The sequence below is a fragment of the Macaca nemestrina genome, chromosome 9, assembly GCF_043159975.1.
Source record: "Macaca nemestrina isolate mMacNem1 chromosome 9, mMacNem.hap1, whole genome shotgun sequence".
NCBI classification, from domain to species: Eukaryota; Metazoa; Chordata; class Mammalia; order Primates; family Cercopithecidae; genus Macaca; species Macaca nemestrina.
Window position 1 is genome coordinate 90,117,725 of NC_092133.1, and position 7,028 is coordinate 90,124,752.

The 7,028-nt window shown below is 40.7% G+C and overlaps 1 long non-coding RNA gene across 1 annotated transcript; it reads left to right on the top strand.

The window, feature by feature from the left end:
* Nucleotides 1–4,398: 4,398 nt before the first annotated feature.
* On the top strand, nucleotides 4,399–5,582 carry LOC139356095 (uncharacterized). Its single transcript, XR_011607480.1, has 4 exons — nucleotides 4,399–4,498; nucleotides 4,672–4,788; nucleotides 4,994–5,074; nucleotides 5,191–5,582. It is a non-coding gene; the product is annotated as an uncharacterized lncRNA (long non-coding RNA).
* Nucleotides 5,583–7,028: the final 1,446 nt, after the last annotated feature.

A 7,028-nucleotide genomic window follows, 5' to 3' on the forward strand; every position in this document is an offset into this window, starting at 1 on the left:
AGAAATCTTTTTCTCAGGCTTCGGGGTTAATGGTATGAGGGTTTCTGGATTCCAGCTGCTACGCTGGGTCTCTGGCAGGCCAGCTGTTCTCTGCTCTAATGGAAAACATAACTAAGTAGTCATTTCAATGTGTAAGAAGTTCAGCAGAATTGTTGCAGCTATCACCATAAATCAGAAATGACTTTCTTTAGGGACGCAATTGCCACTTGATTTAGCATTTCCTGGCACCTTGCCTATTATAGAATGAAGCCACGATTGCTTCCTATACAGAATGTTATCTATAAAACATCTCACCAGAAGCCCATAGACGCTGACCAGCCTACAAGTTTTGATAATCTATGACTGGCCTTGGTATTGAGAATAAATTTGACAATGGGACCCGTTGTTAAATTGGACAATATATTTCATGGAACAGCTTCCAAATGAAAATGGGATTCATATAGCTTTTTACATATCATTTGTTCCAGAAAAAAGAAAAATGGACTCTTTTCAAGTGAGAAAATTCAGCAAAATATTCAAACTGTGAAATCTGAGATATTATCCTAAGCAAACTCCACACCGACATGGTCTGTTACTGTATGAACAGGGAAATGTGAATCGGCTGAGGGAAGGGTAGGGTGACAGCCGCATTATGGAAATGTCAAGAGTTCCCTTAGCTTAGTTCCTTACATGTAAAGGAGGAACACTGTAGTTCGGAAGGTCTAGAAGGCTCTCTCCAATGCCCCCTAGCTTTTCCTGGCATGTGCGCTGTCCGGAAGAGAGGCCCAGAGGGGAAGAGGGAGGCTGCAGGATTTGTAGGTAGAAATTCTGCCTTTCACAAAGCCAGGGAGTCACTAACCCCAACTGACACTTGTCATGGGCTGTGAGCCAAGAACAGGCCAAGAACAGGAGTGACCCTCGCTGGTGCTCAGCAGAGAACAAGGGCACTTCCGGGAAACTCCCGATGCCTTCCAAACTGAGAAAAGAACCAAGGGCAGAGACGCTCGGCACAGGCCGTCTCAGAACGGCTCGCTTCCTGGCTCCCGGGGCTGCTGAATCATCACAGGGAACTGAGAACTCCGTCTTGTTCCCTGTCCCTTCCCTTGACTTGGAATAACTCAGACTGGGATCTCAACTACTGGTTCTGGACAAACATTGGACTCCCTCTGTAATGTCGAACACACAGAGGAAAATCACCAGGAGAATGAGAAGATAGCACAGTTCAAAAAGAAGGAGCACTCTGAGGAATCAGGGATAATATTTTCCTATAAAATACAGTTTCTGCAAGAGATGGGAAAATTTTGAGAACACTTCTGATTTGTGTTTCCAATAAACTTCAAATGAGCATTTCTTCTATGAAATTCGAGTAGAGAACCATAAAGAAAATAAAACAAACAGTGTAGGGAAGGCTGTGAGAAGATTTAAAAAATGTTCGTTTCAGAAATGGAAATGGGGAAGGGGAGAGCAAAATGTACCTTTCAGTAGAAAAGGTTTTATAAGAGAGAAGTCAAATTTGACATCACAGACGTCAGAGGAAGAGGATAACAGAATGTTAATGAGAGAAAATATAGCAAAGGCATGGGCTGAGATATATTTAATTTATAAATATCAGGCATTTCAGAGAAAGAACCTCCAAAAGTGGAGCTATCATTAAAGAACTATTTGGTGGAAATTTCCCAAACTAAAGAAAGACTTTTCGGAAATCTAGACAAAATAATGAAGGGCTTTTTTGCCCAGACTTACCCTGATAATTTATTTTAATTTCAAGAATAATAAAAAAAATTTAGTGATGATCAAGGCAATAAAACTTGGTTCCTGTTTCTTTGTAACATGAAGACAATGACCAACAGTTGCAGAAATGTGACCAAGAAAAGGAAGGTAACCCACATGGGGGTTCCAGATCAAATGCAGGATGCCCAGGCAATATTAGGGGCATTCTTATACCAGAAGCGTTATTTCATGTTTATCTGAAATTTAAATTGAAGTGTCTGTCCTGGATTCTCCCATTTTGGTTCCCCTAGCTGCCATGTGGACATTGAGATCCCAGCACAGAAAAACTGCATCCTCTTGTGAACTTAAGAAGTTCAGACCCCACATGAGGGTCTGGACAGACAACAGGCCACAAAAAATGCAAACAAGAAACGTCTTAGTGAGTTATTTTTAAGCCAATTGAGTGAGAAATCAAAATATCAAATCCAAAAATGGAGAATTCATGATATAAAATACTAATAAAAATAAACAAATAACCTCTTCCCCCAAAACAAACTATAGAACAAAATTAATGTAATTCTCAATAGGACATGGAAACACAACGAAAATGCCAAAAATAATTTCCAAAAGAGGACACATGGTTAAAAATGTTAAGTAATAGCTATCTAGTTCAAATTCCGTACTGCATCACTAAAAATTGGTAATTGAATGGCCAGAAGACAAGATGTATAAGTGGAGTATATTCCTCATATCACACAGAAAAGGATCAATTTATATTGTCTTTTTTTTTTTTTCCCCCTGAAGTGGGGGTCTTGCTCTGTTGCCCAAACTGAAGTGCAGTGGTACAATCACAGCTTACTGTAACCTTGAACTCCTGGGCTCAAGTGATCCTCCTGCCTCAGCCTCCTGAAGCACTGGGATTGCAGGTGTGAGCCACCTATGCCGGGCCTGTTTTTGATCATGAAAATTAGAGAAAGTAGATTCCAATGCATACTTATTAAATGTCATTCCTAATAGAATGAAAATAGTAGATGTGAGTTCCAAATCACAAGGGAAAGTCAGATTTAAAAAGTAACTTCAATATAAAGGTGTATTAAAAAGGACCATAAAACAAAATAGCAGAAATAAAACTAAGCATATACGTTATGTTAATAAAATGATTGGGATGAACTCTTATTTTGAATCACAGACTCACATTTGGTTAAGAGTAAAATTTAAATACTGCTTTAGTGTACCCAGTTAACCCAAAAATATTAAAAATAAGGCAACAGGCAATGATATAGTGAATGAATCCAAACAAAAAGAGACAGGAGTGTGAATATGAACAGGAGACAAGGTGGAACTCAAGGTCAAAACAGCTAAAATAAAAAATTCACAATGAAAGTATGACAATTTTGCACACTTCTATGGTGATTAAAAAAAGCATCAAATGTAATTAACAAAAGTTTTAGCAACGAAAAAGAAAATGAGGGAAGCACCGTTGTTGTAGTAATGTCAACAAACGTGTGTTGCAACAAATCACTGGGACAACAACCAATAAGTTAGTAGAGGATGCAAACCATGTCACATATTTGTATTGCACAAATGGATAATGTACTTTTCCAAATATACTTAGAACATTGATCTACAAATTGATTATAAAAACATCTTACCTACAAAGAACTCAAACAAATTTACAAGAAAAAAACAAACAACCCCATCAAAAAGTGGGCAAAGGATATGAACAGACATTTCTCAAAAGAAGACATTCATACAGCCAACAGACACATGAAAAAATGCTCATCATCACTGGCCATCAGAGAAATGCAAATCAAAACCACAATGAGATACCATCTCACACCAGTTAGAATGGCAATCATTAAAAAGTCAGGAAACAACAGGTGCTGGAGAGGATGTGGAGAAATAGGATCACTTTTACACTGTTGGTGGGATTGTAAACTAGTTCAACCATTATGGAAAACAGTATGGCGATTCCTCAAGGATCTAGAACTAGATGTACCATATGACCCAGCCATCCCATTACTGGGTATATACCCAAAGGATTATAAATTATGCTGCTATAAAGACACATGCACACGTATGTTTATTGCGGCACTATTCACAATAGCAAAGACTTGGAATCAACCCAAATGTCCATCAGTGACAGATTGGATTAAGAAAATGTGGCACATATACACCATGGAATACTATGCAGCCATAAAAAAGGATGAGTTTGAGTCCTTTGTAGGGACTTGGATGCAGCTGGAATCCATCATTCTTAGCAAACTATCACAAGAACAGAAAACCAAACACCGCATGTTCTCACTCATAGGTGGGAACTGAACAATGAGATCACTCGGACTCAGGAAGGGGAACATCACACACCGGGGCCTATCATGGGGAGGGGGGAGGGGGGAGGGATTGCACTGGGAGTTATACCTGATGTAAATGACGAGTTGATGGGGGCAGCACAGCAACATGGCACAAGTATACATATGTAACAAACCTGCACGTTATGCACATGTACCCTCCAACTTAAAGTATAATAATAATAAATAAATTAAAAAAAAAAAAAAAAAAAAAAAAAAAAAAAAACATCTTAACACATTTCCCAACTACCAATTAAAATTTGCACTAGTGCCTAGTTTTTGGTTGTGTTGTAAAACACCCAGTGCTGTTGGGGGATCCTCACAATGATGGCTATTGTTATCACAAGATATTGACTGAGCGCCTGCAACCCACATGTGCCCCCTGCAGGGTGGCATAGACAGGGAGCCCAGGGGAGGCCACTGACATGCATTTAAGAGAAAAGAAAAGAAGCCAGGCTTTGGTCAGTTGTGAATATACTATCTCCTGACTCCCAAGTATTGGTTCACCATCCAGCTGGCAATTGTTGAGCCTCAGCCAATGGTGAAACCAAAATCTAGTGTCTCTGGAGTAATTTCCATTTCCAACAGAAGGAGAGTGACTTTCACTGACTCTTACTCTCCATTTGGATTTCAGGCATAAGTGCTTCATGGTGGAATGAGAACGGCTCGCCCTGGAAGGGTCATGTTTTAGAAAGAGTGATCTTCATTGTGAAGTCTAAACTGTTCTGGAAATACAAGCTTTGAAACCCAGGTAGGCAGGTTTCATTTTAAGCAACATTGCAGGACCACAGGGTAATTATTGGTTTATAAGGTGATTCTTCACTGTACAAATTAACTCAAGGGATCTTAAATATTAAACATGTTGGTGTGTTGCAAATTTGATTAGGTTTTCACATGACTTCTCTAGAATGCATTTATGTGTACCTATGAGGAAAAATTATTGACTCTCTTACCAGGGCTCCCAACGGGGTCTACAATGAGAGCACGCAGCTCTCCTTGACAGGAGTGGTGTGCTTAAAGACAAAGTCACCTGCAAGGTTAGTAAATTGTTTTTAATAAGTAGATAATGGAGAAAAAGCATGAAAATGTTTCCTTCAGTATGTGGCATGGGCTCCCTTCTAATCTGATTTGGTGTTGACTTTGTATTTTTAAGGAACTGAACTCCTTGGCTGTCCTCATCCAGGTTTGCAGAATCTGACGAAGAATGGTGTTGAACAGCTCCTCAGCCATAAGGCCCCTGAAGTTGTCAGAGCCCCACTTGTCCTGTCCTGGGTCACCCTGCCTGTCAGAGAACGGAGTCCAGTTCACATACTCCCTGTCTGAGACTTTTATACCTAGTTCCATACATACACAATCTTATCGTGAGCTCCTTTTAATTTAAACACTTACATCAGTTATTTACAGCTGCATGATTTCATTCTACATGGTGGTGATATTTTTTTTCTCCAAATATGGACTCATTGGATGATCATAAATAAAGCAATCTGGGCGTAGGAAATGGAGTATCCTTCCCCCGGGGTCATTCCAGGGGAGGCAGGGAAGGAAGCAGAGCCTCGCTATTTCGGGAAAGCTGATGGACGCTTCGGCTCCGAGGCTGGCTGGGAGGGCCCATAGCTAGGCGGCAGCTGCCCTCAATCTTACAGCTTTAATGAAGGAGGGCTGCCGGATTTGCATTGTTTAAACACTTAACGAAATTAGCTATGAAAAGAAGGATGGGAGGAGCCCTGGGTAGTGGGGGAATTTAGGCCTTCTGTCTTTACACACTATATACACACACACAGACACACACACACAAAATGCTTTTCCCAAGAGGCTGCCAGGAGGAACTGGCAAGAAATTATGTGCCTCTTTACAGAAAGATTAAAAGCAACAACAGTGACAAAACCGCCTGCTTTGGAAAGCTGTGCCTGGCGGGGGCTGGTCAGGACTTTGGCACTCTGGGCCCATGGGCTGGGCTGATTTAGAGCCGGCTCTGGATCAGCGGGGCGAGTGCTGGCCTAGAATGGTGGATCTGAAACCTAAGGATGAGATCCCAGGGGCTTCAGTGCCGGGAATGGAAACACTGGGATGGCGGTGGGAGCTTGCAGGCCCAGCCTTCTGAGTCTCTTTCAAAGTATTCCTGGTCTACTAGATTTTCAGTTCAGCCCTAGTTGATTAGAACAGAATTATGTCTAAGAATGTTAAACATTGGGGTGATCTCTAGTGGATGGCCACAGAACTCTGTCATTGAACCTATTCTCTTCAACATTTTAATCAATGGGTTGAATGACATCATGGAAGACATACTTACCTAACATTCCAGTAACAAATATGAAAGCACATATGAAATAGAAAATAAAATCATGAGTGAAAATAAATGTGAAAAAATGGTAAATTGAGCTGAGATCAACAAATTGAAACTTGCAGGAATAAATGGAAGATTCTAAAATTAGATTCCAGATATTCGTTTCATAAGCACAATCTAGGAGAACCTAGCTGGGTGGATAGGACACATCAGAAAACCCTCTGTGACTCTAGTTGAGGAAAAATCACTGATGCTCTTGCCAGGGCTGCCAACAGGGTATAAAATGAGGAGACCACATCTCTCCTTGACAGGAGTGGTGTGCTTAAAGGCAAGTCACCTGCAAGGTTAGTAGATTGTTTTTAATAAGTAGATAATGGAGAAAAAGCATGAAAATATTTCCCTCAATATGTGACATGGGCTCCATTCTAATCTGACTCGGCGGTGACTTTGCAATTTTAAGGAACTAAGCCCACAGCAAGCCCCACAGAGCCAGGACTTGCTCCCTTTAAAAGCCCAGCAGATCTGTATTGCCTCTGAGGGGAGAGATGCTCCAGGCCATTGCTACAGCACTGCAAGTGCCATGGCTTTCTGAAGTAACAGGTGGACACTGTTTAGTCCTCTTTAAGAAACAAGATTGACTTTTCCCCCTAAATGACATCATGAAGCATCTTTAATGAACATAATTTATTTCTCACAGTTCTAGGGGC